Source organism: Chiloscyllium plagiosum, unplaced genomic scaffold (genome assembly GCF_037043375.1).
Source record: "Chiloscyllium plagiosum isolate Xiang-an unplaced genomic scaffold, Cpla_swu_hap1 HiC_scaffold_51, whole genome shotgun sequence".
Classification (NCBI taxonomy): domain Eukaryota; kingdom Metazoa; phylum Chordata; class Chondrichthyes; order Orectolobiformes; family Hemiscylliidae; genus Chiloscyllium; species Chiloscyllium plagiosum.
The window spans coordinates 20,368,644-20,383,962 of record NW_028270189.1 but is presented as its reverse complement, the minus strand read 5'-3'; the positions used below and the strand labels follow the sequence as shown (position 1 = coordinate 20,383,962).

General features: G+C 46.9%; 1 long non-coding RNA gene across 4 annotated transcripts; it reads right to left on the bottom strand.

Annotated features, from left to right (window-relative positions):
* Nucleotides 1-280: 280 nt before the first annotated feature.
* Nucleotides 281-8,591, bottom strand: LOC148135047 (uncharacterized). Of its 4 annotated transcripts, none has more exons than XR_015755433.1 (3): nt 8,438-8,561; nt 7,374-7,489; nt 281-691 (listed from the first exon to the last, which is right to left on the bottom strand). It is a non-coding gene; the product is annotated as an uncharacterized LOC148135047 (long non-coding RNA). The 4 variants fall into 4 exon arrangements; XR_015755432.1 differs by lacking the exon at nt 281-691 and adding an exon at nt 1,000-1,672 and having other exon boundaries at nt 8,487-8,591; XR_015755430.1 differs by lacking the exon at nt 281-691 and adding an exon at nt 1,000-1,672.
* Nucleotides 8,592-15,319: the final 6,728 nt, after the last annotated feature.

Below are 15,319 nucleotides of genomic sequence, written 5' to 3'. Positions count from 1 at the left end.
CACAGCGAGGGAGGGACATACACACACAGACACAGCGAGGGAGGGACACACACACACAGCGAGGGAGGGACACACACACACAGCGAGGGAGGGACACACACACAGCGAGGGAGGGACAAACACAGACAGTGAGTAGAGTTACACACACACAGTGAGGGAGGGAGACACGCAGACATACGCACACACAAACACACACACATAGTGAGGAGAGTTACACACACACAATGAGGGAAGGGGACACACACGCACACAAACACAGAACAAGGGAGGGACACGTGCACACACAGAGATGTGTCTCCTCGGACGTGTAATCTTCCAGCTCTCACTCCAGTCTGCTCCCTCACAGGGTCACCGTCTGTGACTCCCAGGTACAACTAGGCCTCGATCCTCAGTGCGGATTTATATTCTCCCAGGTGTGAGTCAGCCTCAAGCTCCTGCTCCAAGTTGCCCCCTCACACGGTCACTCCCTCTGTGACTCGGTGCTGATTTCGAGCCTCCTGCTCTGCTTTTTATCCAAATCCAAGTCCCAGTCGGCCTCGATCCTCGCTTTTGATGTATATTCTCACGCTCTGTGCTGCACTCGCTCAGGGTCTCTCCCCCTGTGACTCCCAGGTAATGGTGGGCATCAAGCCTCAGCTGCGATTTATAACATCCCATTCCGCACTGCTCTCTTACAGGATCGCCGCTGTGCCTGAGGACAGTGGGAAAGAGGAGGATTAGACAGAGCAGAGGGTGTTACAGTGATTGAGGGAGCTGTAGGGGGTGAAACAGGTTATCTGGGGAGCTCGGCAGACCTGCAGTAACTAGAGAACGTTACTGGAAGATACAGCGAGAGTTGCAGACACTGAAGAAGGCAAAGGAAATAGAGGGATGGTGGCTTGTTCATGACGGAGCTTTGTAGAGTCTAAAGGGCTTCAATATTTGGGAGAAGATTTGTAGCTCAGGTGCTCGTTTTTCTGGTTCTGTTCGCTGAGTTGGGAATTTGTGTTGCAGACGTTTAGTCCCCTGTCAAGGTGACATCCTCAGTCCTTGGGAGCCTCCTGTGAAGCGCTTCTGTGATGTTTCCTCCGGCATTTATAGTGGTTTGTATCTGCAGCTTCCGGTTGTCAGTCCCAGCTGTCCGCTGTAGTGGCCGGTCGATTGGGTCCAGGTCGATGTGCTTATTAATTGACTCTGTGGATGAGTGCCATGCCTCTAGGAATTCCCTGGCTGTTCTCTGTTTGGCTTGTCCTATAATAGTAGTGTTGTCCCAGTCGAACTCACGTTGCTTGTCATCTGCGTGTGTGGTCGTGTCGTTTCGTGGCTAGTTGGTGTTCATGGATGTGGATCGTCAGCTGTCTTCCTGTATGTCCTATGTAGTGTTTTGAGCAGTCCTTGCATGGGATTTTGTACACTGCGATGGCTTTGCTCATGCTGGGTGTCAGGTCCATCGTCCTGGTGAGTTGTTGTCTGAGAGTGGCTGTTGGTTTGTGTGCTGTTACGAGTCCTAGTGGTTGCAGTAGTCTGGCTGTCAGTTCCGAAATGTTCTTGATGTATGGTAGTGTGGCTAGTCCTTTTGGTTGTGGCATGTCTTCATTCCGTTGTCTTTCCCTGAGGCATCTGTGGATGAAATTGCGTGGAGTTTGACCCCACCCCGCAGCTCACCAATAGGATAAACAACACACTGAGAAACCTACAAAAAAACCGACAGATAACCAGGTTTGACCTACAGAGAATGAAACCTAAAAGCAACAACACCCTCAGATTCTATGGACTACCTAAAGTGCACAAACCAGGCATCCCACTCAGACCCATAGTATCACTACCAGGGACACCATCACACAAACTGGCTAAAGAACTACAGCAGAAACTGAAACACCTGATCAGCGGATCCAGCCACTCTATACAGTCAACACAGGAATTCTTGGACATCATCAGAAATATACACATAGACAAGGAATAAACTATGGTCTCATTCGATGTCACGGCACTGTTCACCTCTATCGACAAAACCCTAGCCAGAGAAACAATAGCCAACCTGCTGGACATACAGAACAGACAACAAGACGGGGAACCTATCAACAAAGACGGCATACTCAAACTACCGGACCTGTACCTCACAACACACTTCACATTCAACAACCAAATATGTGAACAAATCAACGGCACACCCATGGGCTCACCCATCTCTGGACTCATAGCAGAAGCAGTAATACAAAGATTAGAACAAACAGTCTTACCGCAAATTCAACCCAAACTCTCGGTCAGATATGTAGATGATACCTTTGTAATCATTAAAAACACAGAAATAGAGAACACACACCGGATCATCAACTCCACACTCACAGGAATCCGATTCACTAGAGAGGAAGAAAAGGACACCCAACTCCCATTCCTAGACGTGATGGTACAGAGAACACCGAACGGAGAATTCACCACAAAGGTATACAGGAAAGCCACACACACAGACCAAGTCCTAAACTACGAAAGCAACCACCCCAACACACACAAAAGACGTTGCATCAAGACACTGTTCAAAAGGGCCACAACACACTGCAGGACACCAGAACTGCAAAAAGAGGAAGAAGAACACCTCTACAATGTATTCACCAAAAACGGATACCCGCGCAATTTCATTAGGGATTGCCTGTATGGATTTGCTAGACGACTGTCCTCTGATATTGGTGAGGGCCGTGCAGATGATGTGGTTTATATGGAGTTCATTAAGGTCTTTGACAAGGTCCCACACGGAATGCTGGTCCAAAAGGGAACAGCCCAGGGGATCCAAGGTAAGTTGGTAAATTGGCTCCACAATTGGTGGAGGGTTGGTTTTGTGATTGAAAGCCATTGTCCAGCGGATGTACCACAGGGATCTGTGCTGGAGCCATTGCTGGCTGTTACGTACATTAATAACTTGGATATCAAACCAGAAGGAATCATTAGTAGGTTTGCAGATAACATGAAAGGTGAGGGTGTTGTCTACAGTGAGGGGGATGGACTCAGGCTGCAGTCTGATATCGATCAGATGATAAACTGAGCAGAATAATGGCAGACAGAGTTTACTTCTGATCACTGTGAGGTAATGCACTATGGCAAGTCTAATAAACGAATGATATACATCATGAATGGTAGGTCCTCTTGGAGTACTGAGGAATACAGGGACCTTGGTGGGCAAGTCCCTGGATGTCTGAAGGTGTCAGCACAGGTAGACAGGGTGGGGAATACACCTGAACTGGGAGCAGGAGGGGGACCCACATCCTGGTGGGGAACGTTACTGGAGCTACTCGAGAGGATTCAAACTCGTCTGGCAGGGCTGTGTGACCCCAAAGAGCCGTAAGGTCAGAAAGAACGTTGAGGCTGGTACAAATGTTCAAGAGAGCAATATAAGTAGACAAGGCAGGCAAGAACATAGCAGACAATTAGGGAAAACTGGTGGATTAAACTGCAGTTATTTCAATGCAAAGAGCCAGACAGATAAGGCAGATGAACCCAGAGCATGGATGGGAACATGGGATTGGGATACCATAGATATTACAGAAACACAGCTGAGGGAGCAACAGGACCAGCAGCTCAATGTTCCGGAGACAGATGCTACAGGAAGGATAGAACAGGAGGCAAAACAGGAGGAAAGCTGGTGGTTTTGATTGGGGGAAACATCCCAGCAGTACCTGGAGGGAGTATTCATGTAGGATCGCCCAGTTAAGCGATATCAGTGGAACTGAGAAAAAAATTGGTCATTAGTTTTCTATGGTCGGACTACAGCGATAGGCAATGGGAGATGAAGGAGCAAATATGTCAGGAGGTTTCAGATATCTCTTAGAATAATAGGGTTGCAATGATAGGGGATCTTAACCGTTCCAAACCTGGACTGGGATTGCTACTAAGTTAAGCATTTGGATGGAAGGAATTTGTTAAGTGTGTTCTGAAAACTCCCAGTCATTATGTAAGTGGCCCAACTGGAGAATGGGGCTAAACCTGACCTCCCCTTGGGAAACAAGGTAGGGAACGGGACTGAGGTGTTAGTGGGGGAGCACTTTGGAAAGTTACCACAATTGTATTAGTTTGAAAATAGCGATGGAAAAGGATAGGCCTGGTCCACAAGTTAAAGTTATTCAATGGAGCAAGATAGTATTAGACAGGAATTTTTAAAGTAGATCTGGGGAGGCTATTTGCAGATAAAGGGAAGTCTGGCAAGTAGGAATATTTTAAAACTGAGATAAAAGGATCGTTCAGTGCCAGCGTGTTCCTGTTAGTGTGCCGCTCAATGCTGACTGAATTAGGAAACACTGGCTGGGTTTCGAGGCTGTGGTCAAGAAAAAAGGGGTCACATGTCAGATAACTGGCTGACTCAAGGGAATCCCTTTAGGAGCATCGGGGCTGTAGAAATACACATTGGATGGAAATCAGGAATGCAAAAAGGAGACACGAGATAGATTTGGCAGAGAAAGTTAAGGAGAATCCAAAGAGACTCTACAAGTGTATTAAGAGCAAAAGAAGAGCTCGGGACAAAACCGGTATCCTTAATGATCAATGAAGCAAACGATGTGTGAAACTACAAGATCCAAAACAAATATTTCACTTTGGAACTTACTGTGGATAAAGACTGGGGCGCTCAGGGAACTAAACAGTGTTTGGCCTGACCACTATTGGAATACTGTGTGCAATTCTGGTCTCAATGCCATCGGAAGCATGTCGTGAAACATGAAATGGTTCAGAAGAAATGACCAAAGATGTTGCCAGGGTTGGAGGGTTTGCGCTTCAGGGAAAAGCCTGAATAGGCTGGGAATGTTTTCAGTTGAACATGGGAAGCTGAGGAGTTAACCGATAAAAGGTGTTTACAAAGGGATCCTGATGAAATGTGTGAACGGCTGAAAAACTGTAGATGGAGTTCAATCTGAATAAATGCGAGGTAATGCATTTGGTACAACAAACACGGGCAGGAATTATACAATTAATGGCAAGACCTACGGTAGTGTTGTTGAACAGAGGGACCTCAGGGTTCAGCTACATAGTTCTTTGAAGTTTGCAAATGGAGAGACAGGAGGGTTTAAAAAAAGGTGTTTGCCTCACTTGCTTTCATCGCTCAGTCCTTTGGATGTAGGAATTGGGAAGTCATATTGAGATTATACAGGCCATTGGTGAGTCCTCTTCTGGAATACTGTGTCCAGTTCTGGTCGAACAGTTATAGGAAGGATATTATTAAGCTGGAAAGGGTTGGGAGGAGATTTACTGGGATGTGACTCGGTACGAAAGGCTTCAGTATAAAGAAAGGCTGAATAGGTTGGTATTTTTCACAGAAACTTGAATGTTGACAGATGACCTCATAAAAGTTTATAAAATCATGAGGGGGATAGATAGAGTTAACGGGAGTTGTCTTTTCCCATGGACAGGGAATTTCAAGACAAGGCACTACATTTTTAAGTTCAGAGGAGAGATATATATAAAAAAAGACATGAGAGGCACATTGTTTCACAGAGGGTGGGTTGTGTGTGGAATGAACTTCCGAAGGAAGGGGTGAACATGGGGACAATTACAATGTTTAAAAGACATTTGGAATAGTACAGGAATAGGAAAGGTTTGAAGGGATATGATCGAGGAACAGGCAGGTGGGATGAGATCCGTTTTAGAGTGCGGTTAGCGTTAACCAAACAGTGCGGTATGACTCTCTGACTATGATTATAATGTTGTGTCATTAATTAAGAAAGGCTGCAAGAGAAAGCCAGGGAACAACAGACTGATGAGCGAGACATCAGGGTGGGTCAGTTGTTGGAGGTCATTCTGAGAGGTAGACCTTACATGCATTTGGAAAGATAAGGCCTGATTATGGACAGCCAGCATGGCTTTGTGCATGGGATAACATGTCTCACAAACTTGACTGGAGTTTGCTCAAGATATGACCAAAAAGATAGACGAAGGCAGGGCAACAGACACTGTTTCTGGCTTCCGCAAACCCTTGTTCAGGGTGTAGCATGATACATTGGTTAGTAACAGTAGATAACAAAGGATCAGGGAGAGCTTGCCAACTGGATACAAAATGGGATGACAGTAGGAGACAGAGGATGGTGGGAGAGGGTTGTTGTTCAGACTGGAGGCCTCTGACCAGCAGTGTGCTGTAAGGATTGGTGCTGGGACCACTGTTGTGCACCATTTACATAAACAATCTGAGTGAAAAGATAGCAGTCCCTGTTAGTATGTTTGTGGATACCAAGATTAGTGGAAGAATGGGCAGGGAATATAGTTATCGAAGGGGATGTTAATCAACTGGGCCAGTGGGCCAATAAAGGAAAGATGGAGATTAATTTAGGTGTTGGATTTAGTTCAGACAAACCAGGGAGGACTAACACAGTTAATGGTTGGGCCCTGGACAGTGTTGTAGAAAAGAGAGACACCAAGGGGTGCAGTTACATTGTTCCTTGGACTGGCATCACAGGGCGACAGGGTGTTGAAAGCGGCAATTGGCACACTTGTCTTCATTGGTCAGAGCATTGAGTATATGAGTTGGAGAAATTGGTAACACTGTTGTCAATATTTCTCCTGGGCAGAGGAGGCCACAGGGTGACGTTATAAAGGTTTATGAAACCATGTAGGGCCGAGGTAAGGTGAATTGCCAAGGGTAGGTGAGTCCAAAGCTAGAGGCATAAATGTGAGGTGTGACAGCAAGGATTTAAAGAGGGAGCTGGGGGGCAATATTATCCACAGAGGATGGTGCATAGACGGAATGGACTGCCAGAGAAAATGGTAAAAACCAAGTACAATTACAACATGGAAAAGACACTCGGGCAGGTACATGGAGAGGAGAAGGTTTGAAGGGATATGGGCCAAACACAGGTAAACGCAACTCATTCCATTTAGGGAACCTTGGCCGAAGAGTCATGCTGCACAGAAACAGAACCCATTACTCCAGTTGTTGGAGGAGGAGACTATCGAGACTAGGCATGTTGTCGAGACTGAAGCAAGTTACAGCGATAAGGATGGTCACTGGAGGTTTCAAATATGTGAAATAATTGGTGAGAGGGGAGGAGATGACAGAGATAGGAACTGTTATAGGAGTTAGAATGATTGAAGACACTGGTCCTCAATACAAGCCATTGATACAGTGTTGGAGAGGGAATAGGGAACAGAAAGATCCCAGGCAGCATTACCACTCTCTCGTGGGAGGCCTGCTTTCCCCTCAGTTGTTCTGATGCTCCCTAAGAAAGCACAGGCATGGACTGATAACTGACAACTCCCGACGCTGTCTCATTACAACAAAACTTGCAGCAGGCGTGGTGATTGAGCCTGGGGTGTGTCTGTACTGAGCTCCCCCTCCAGCACTTTCTCTGTGTCATGTCTTGTTAGCTGATGTTTCGATCCCCCCTTATTACTTTCTGCTCTGTGCACTGGAATGATCTTACCTGGGACCAGGATTTATTGAAGACTCCCGACCTCCCTGACTTTGTCTTTCTGGCTGACCAACCATCGTCCCAACCAGCAGTTGGCAAGTCTATTGAGTCAGGAACTCCATGAGTACCTGTAGAAGACACAGAAATAGGCAGAATGGGAAAGTAGACTAATGCTTTGAGGGTTACACATATAGAATGGCACTGAGCCCACAGAGATCTGGAACATCCCAGTCTCCATTCCTGACCTGTGCTGCCTCATCTCTCTGGAGTGGAGAATTCTGTTGGCTCGTGATCTGGAGTAGCTTCAAAAGTGAGAGACGGTGACAGAGGCAGCAATTAGACCCACACAGTGAGGGATACCGCATGGAGAGGTACTGAGTCACATCACCAGAGTGCCGGGTCAAACAATTGTGCAGGAAGAAAGAGTTTTGATTCATGTTGCACTGGGATACACAAACTGTGAGCAGGCGAAGTGATGGCCTAGTGGCATTATTGTGTGAAAATTTATCCAGAAACTCAGCAAGTGTTCTCTGGACACAGGTTCAGATCCCACCATTGCAGATGATTGAATGTGAAGTAAATGCTTCAAAAAAGATGTAATTAAAAACCTGTAAGTGAGTATTAAAGAATTGCTGATGTTAAGAAAAATCGTTCGGGTGCATTCCTGTCTTTAGTGAAATAATCTAAGATAGGACTGGGATAGCACAGGTATTACAGAAACACAGCTGAGGGAGGGACAGGACAGGCAGCTCAATGTTCCAGGGGACAGATGCTGCAGGAAGGACAGAAGGGGAGCTGAGAGAGGAGGAGAGCTGCTGGTTCTGACTGGGTGAACCATCCCAGCAGGACTGAGAGAGGATATTCCTGCGGGACCGCCCAGTGACGCTGTGTCCGTGGGATTAATCAGTAACAATGGGTCTTCCCTTTCCTCGGATTGTTCTACAGACCCCGAGAGCCCCGCCCTCCTGCACCTTGACCTTCTCAAGATGGCGGCCCTGAGCGCTTCCTCTTCCCTCAAACAAATGGCGGCCGTGACCCTGGGCCCCTTCCCTGATCAGAGACCGCCGCCTCCTTACCCGGGACTGGAGGGTCTTTATCGAGTTATTTTTAACCTGTATCCAGGACCTGTGAAATCTCTCCGCTCCTTTCTCCCAGCGAGGCTCCCACACACCGGCTCTGAGCGCCGCTCTCTGAAGCCGATCGCAGCCGCTGCCGGAGAAAGCAGCTCCATGTCGCTCTCTCTCTGTGCCCTGATCAATGTGACACTGCGCATGCTCCACATGGAAACTAAACTGCGCGTGCGTCTGAGATTATCGGTGAGTTTATAGAGAATATTCATATCTGCACAGGATCATGGGTGAAATATAAGTCATTAACAATTGCTCTGTCGAGTTACAGTCATTGAGATGATTACTATGCAAATAGATTATTCGGTCCAACTTAACCATATTAGCCAGGTAAGTAAATTACCAATCGTTCTGGGAGTTTGAAAATAAGTTTCTTACTCGAGTTGTGTAAACCGACCTGTGAATTATTCACGCCGACCTGTGAATTACTCTCAGCTCGTCCCCTACACTATTGCAAAATCACCCATGTGTTTATCGAAGGATTGTTTAAATCTCCCTAATGTACGTTATCAGATTTACATCTCAACTATTTCTTAAAAATCTCACATTGATTCATGGGAGAGGTTTAATGCTCCACTATGTAGTGAGAATGATCAATCCTGCAAAATAGTTGGCTTTCTGACCAATCCTGAAGCGTTCACTCCCCGAGAATGCGTTGGCCCCGCTCCTCACTCACTCTGGTTGGCGGACCGGCCGCTGCTCAGTCCTCCGGTTCCGCCCCTTCCTCCCAATTGAGGAGTTGATTCAGTCGCGACTCAGCAGGCTCAGGGACAAGGGAAGTTAGAGTCGATGCCTTGTGATGTGGTGAAAATATCCCGAATCTTGGATCGAGATGCCTGAGTTCATTTCACAGCTTTATTAAGAAAAAACAAGGGAAGGCAGGAACAGAGTAAAAACAATAGATTATGCAAACAATGTGGTGGGGCTCTCAATGCTCTGGTCATTTTAGTCTTTACCATGTGTTTCAGGGCCCCAGTGCATCCCAGTACAGACTGTAGCCACTCCTCCTTGTGCACAGCCAGATACCACGATTGTGGGGCAAAGTGATGTGGTGGGGTACAATTCTGGATTAGTGGTTCTAGAAGAGCACAGCAGTTCAGGCAGCATCCGAGGAGCAGTAAAATGGACGTTTCGAGCAAAAGCCCTTCATCAGAAATAAAGGCAGAGAGCCTGAAGCGTGGAGAGATCAGCTAGAGGAAGGTGGAGGTGGGGAGAAAGTAGCATAGAGTACAATAGGGTGAGTGGGGGAGGGGATGAAGGTGATAGGTCGGAGATGGAGTGGATAGGTGGAAAAGAAGATAGGCAGGTAGGACAAGTCAGGACAAATCAGGGGGACAGTGCTGAGCTGGAAGTTTGGAACTGGGATGAGGTGGGGGAAGGGGAAATGAGGAAACTGTTGAAGTCCACATTGATGCCCTGGGGTTGAAGTGTTGCGAGGCAGAAGATGAGGCATTCTTCCTCCAGGCGTCTTTTGGTGAGGGAGCAGCGGTGAAGGAGGCCCAGGACCTCCATGTCCTCAGCAGAGTGGGAGGGAGAGTTGAAATGTTGGGCCACAGGGCGGTGTGGTTGATTTGTGTGGGTGTCCCGGAGATGTTCCCTAAAGCACTCTGCTCGGAGGTGTTCAGTCTCCCCAATGTAGAGGAGACCGCATCGGGAGCAACGGATACAATAAATGATATTAGTGGATGAGCAGGTAAAATTTTGATGGATGTGGAAGGCTCCTTTCATGCCTTGGATAGAGGTGAGGGAGGAGGTGTGGGTGCAGGTTTTGCAATTCCAGCGGTGGCAGGGGAAGGTGCCAGGATGGGAGGGTGGGTTGTGGGGGGCGTGGACCTGACCAGGTAGTCACGGAGGGAACGGTCTTTGCGGAAGGCGGAGAGGGGTGGGGAGGGAAATATATCCCTGGTGGTGGGGTCTGTTTGGAGGTGGCGGAAATGTCGGCGGATGATTTGTTTTATGCGAAGGTTGGTAGGGTGGAAGGTGAGCACCAGGGGCATTCTGTCCTTGTTACGCTTGGAGGGGTGGGGTCTGAGTGCGGAGGTGCGGGATGTGGACGAGATGCATTGGAGGGCATCTTTAACCACGTGGGAAGAGAAATTGCGGTCTCTAATGAAGGAGGCCACCTGGTGTGTTCTGTGGTGGAACTGGTCCTCCTGGGAGCAGATACGGCGGAGGCGGAGGAATTGGGAATACGGGATGGCATTTTTGCAAGAGATAGGGTGGGAAGAGGTGTAATCCAGGTAGCTGTGGGAGTCGGTGGTTTTGTAAAAAATGTCAGTGTCAAGTCGGTCGTCATTAATGGAGATGGAGAGGTCAAGAAAGGGGAGGGTGGTGTCAGAGATGGTCCAGGTAAATTTAAGGTCAGGGTGGAATGTTTTGGTGAAGTTGATGAATTGCTCAACCTCCTCGTGGGAGCACGAGGTGGTGCCAATGCAGTCATCAATGTAGCGGAGGAAGAGGTCGGGAGTGGTGCCGGTGTAATTACGGAAGATCGACTGTCTTACATAGCCAACAAAGAGACAGGCATAGCTGGGGCCCATACCTGTGCCCATGACTACCCCTTTGGTCTGGAGGATGTGCGAGGATTCAAAGGAGAAATTGTTAAGGGTGAGGACCAGTTCGGCCAAATGAATGAGAGTGTCGGTGGAAGGGTACTGTTGGGGACGTCGGGAGAGGAAAAAACGGAGGGCATGGAGGCCCTGGTCATGGCGGATGGAGGTGTAGAGGGATTGGATATCCATGGTGAAGATGAGGCATTGGGGGCCGGAGAAATGGAAGTCTTGGAGGAGGTGGAGGGCATGGGTGGTGTCTCGAACGTATTTGGGGAGCTCCTGGACTGGGGAATAGGACAGTGTCGTGGTAGGTAGAGATGAGTTCAGTGGGGCAGGGGCATGCTGAGACAATGGGTCGGCCAGAGTGCTTAGGCTTGTGGATCTTGGGAAGGGGGTAGAACAGGGCAGTGTGGGGTTCAAGGACTGTGAGGTTGGAAGCTGTGGGTGGGAGATCTGCTGAGGTGATGAGGTTCTGTATGGTCTGTGAGATGATGGTTTGGTGATGGGGGGTGGGGTCATGGTCAAGGGAGCAGTAGGAAGAGGTGTCTTTCAGTTGGCGTTTGGCTTCAGCGGGGTAGAGGTCAGTGCGCCAGATTACCACTGCACCCCCTTTATCTGCTGGTGAAATGGTGAGGTTGGGATTAGAGCAGAGGTATTGGAGGGCTGCGTGTTGTAACGGTGAGAGGTGGGAGGGGGGTCGACAGGTTGAGGCGGTTAATGTCCCGTCGGCAGTTGGAAATGAAGAGGTCGAGGGCAGGTAATAGGCCAGCACGGGGTGTGCAGGTGGATGCAGTGTGTTGGAGGTGATTCATCCAACGTATTAGAGTTATAGCATTTCCAGTCAATTTTGGGGAAGTTAAAGTCCCCCATAATGACCATCCTATTACTTCACTCCTATCCAGAATAATTTTGCTAATCCTCTCTTCCACCTCCCTGGAACTCTGCGGAGGCCTCCTTCATCAGGTGATTGATCAGCGTCACTCCGAAAGCTCGTGTGCTTCCAATTAAACCTGTTGGACTATAACCTGGTGTTGTGTGATTTTTAACTTTGTACACCCCAGTCCAACACTGGCATCTCCAAATCATGAGAAAAATAAACTAGCACATTTTATAAAGACAGATAGCAAAATTTTATATTGAATGAGAAAAGAGTGGCTAAAGTAAATGTTGGTCCTTTGGAAAATGAGAAGGAACATTTAATTATGTGATATCACAGTGGAGGACCCTAATACCTTGCCAATAATTAGCAAAGATACAAAGATAGGTGAGGATTTGGAAACGATCATTATTACGGAACAGCTCGTGTTGGACTGTTGGAGGTATTTGAGATAACGACAGAAAAGTCTTCTGACCCTTATAGAATGCATCCCATGTTACTAAAGGAGATGCCAGCAGAAATAGCAAATGCACTGGCAGTAATTTTCCAAAATTCACTGGACTCTGTGGCAGTCCCAGCAGATTGGAAAGCAGCAAAAGTGATGCTGCTTTTTAAAAAGGAGGTGGACAAAAGGTGGGGAATTATACACCAGTTAGCTTATTCTCTGTAGTGGGAAAGATGCTTGGGTCTATTATCAAGGAAGAAATAGCAGGGAATCTTAATAGAAATTGTCCTATTGGACAGACAGAGCATGGGTTCATGTAGGGCAGGTCATGCTTCACAAATCTTTTGGAATTCTATGAAGACATTTCGAGCAAGGTGGACAACGGGGACCCAGTGGATGCGGTGTACCTGGATTTCCAAAAGGCCTTCAACAAGGTGATGTGCAAGAGGCTGTTGCATAATATAAATGTGCATGGCGTTAGGAGTAGAGTATTAGCATGGATAAAAGATTGGTTGACTAATAGGAAGCAAAGTGTGGGGATAAATGAGTACTACTCTGGCTGGCAATCAGTGACTAATAGTGTGCCTCAGGGATCAGTGTTGGGACTGCGATTATTTAGAATTGATACAGATGATTTGGAGTTGGCGACCACATGTAGGGTGTCAAAGTTTGCATATGACACTAAGATGAGTTGCAGAAAACAGTGTGCGGAGGACTGTGAAACTTTGCAGAGGAACATAAACACATTGAGTGAGTGGGCAATGGTCTGGCATTTGGAATAGAATGTTCATAAATGTAAAGTCCTACTGTTTGGTTGGAGTAACATTAAAAAAGAGATTATTACTTGAATTTTAAAAAGTTGCAGGGGCTCCTGAGTAACCTTCTGCATGAAGGTTGGTCACCAGGTACAACAATCAATTCAGAAAGCAAATGGAATTTTGGCCTTCATTGCTGAAGGATTGTGTTTAAAAGCAGAGGCTATATTCCAGCTGTATTAGGTGCTGGTGAGGCCACACCTGGAGTACTGCATGCAGTTTCTGTCTCCTCACTTGCTCAAGGATGTACCGGCACTAGAGGGGGTGCAGAGGAGGTTAACGAGGTTGATTCTGGAGTTGAGGGGTTGGCTTAACAGAGACTGATTGGATTGGGATTATATTCATTGGAAATCAGAAGAATGGGAAACATATAAAATAATGAATGAAATGGATAAAACAGAAGTAGAGAGAATGTTTCCACTGGCAGATGAAGCCAGGACAGAAAGGCATCACCTTAAGATTAGAGGCAGCAAATTTAGGACTGAATTGAGAAGGAACTTCTTGATCTCTATGGAATTCATTGCTCAGGGAAGTAGTTGATGCTAGTTCAGTAAACGTTTTTAAAGCTACGGTATTTAAAAGAATTAATTAATTAATTAATTAAGAGATTATGGTGAGAACGTTGGTAAATGGTTATGCGTCCACGAAATGATCAGCCATGATCTTAATGAATGGCAGAGCAAGCTCAAAAGGCAGGACGGCCTTCTCCTGTTCCGAGTTCTTTTGTTGTTATATTTTGCATTCCTCCCGCACTCTTGACTTTCAGGTGCTGGTGTTGGATTAGGATGGACAAAATTAAAATTCACAGAACACCAGGTTATAGTCCAACAGGTTTATTTGGAAACACTCGCTTTGCAGCTTCTTCATTAGGTGGTTGTGTGATTTTTAACTTTGTGTCTCACTCTTGTAACTGATAAACAGCAACAATAGCCATGAAGCAGTGCGCATGCTCCAGGCAACAATGGACCCCTGGTGGTTGATGTCAGCGGAAGACCAATGGAAAGGCAGGGGCACGGCTGGAGGACCTGGCGGGGAATTTGGTCCTCCGACCAATCAGAGTAAATGAGGGACTGGACTAGACTATACCACGTGATCAACCTCACGGTGGGCGCGGGTGTGCGGGACGTGTGGATGGAGAGCTGTTGGTCAGGAAAGAAATAAACAGCAGGAAGTGGGAGGGAAATGGTGTTGGTATGGGCTGAGAGGTTTTACAAACATTTGGTGCACTTCGGAAAATAAAAATTTGAAACTTCCAGTCCCGTTTTTGCAGTAAACTGGAAAATAACCTCATCGTGTGATCGCCGCCATCTTTATTCGGGGCAAAGATTCATTGGACACGTGTGTGGCCGCCAGCTTTGTCGGGGGCAAAGTTGAGCGTTGTGTATGTGCAGCCCTCCCTGGTAGAGAGTCATAGGCAGAATTTACACAGAGCACATTCAAACCCAGAGAAATTGATGTTTTTTTTTTCTGGATTTGTTTCTTCATCCATTTAAATGATTTGGATGTGAATACAGCCGGTACGGTTCGTAAGTTTGCAGATGACACCAAAATTGGAGGTATTGTGGACAGTCATAAAGGTTGTCTCAGAATACAATGGGATATTGATCAGATGGGCCAATGGGCTGCGGAGTGGCAGATAGGGTTTAATTTAGATAAATGTGAGGTGCTGCATTTTAGAAAAGCAAATCAGAGCAGAACTCACACTGAATTGTAAGGTCTTGGAGTGTATTGCTGAACAAAGAGACCTTGGAATGCATGTTCACAGTTCCTTGAAAGTAGAGTCACAGGTAGATAGGATAGTGAAGAAATTGTTTGGGATTCTTCCCTTTGTTGGTCAGAGCATTGAATAAAGGAGCTGTACAGGACATTGGTTAGGCCACTTTTGGGATATTGTGTGCAATTCTGGTCTCCCTCTTATCAGAAAGAGGCACTGAAACGTGAAAGGTTTGAGAATTGATTTTTTAAGGATGTTGCCAGGCTTGGAAGATTTGAGTTGCAGGGAGAGGCATAATAGGCTGGGGCCATTTTCCCCGAAGTGTCATAGGCTGAGGTGTGATGTTGAAGAGGTTTATAAAATCGTGAGGGGCATGGATAGCGTAAATAGACAAGGTGTTTACCCTGGGGTGGTGGAGCCCAGAAATA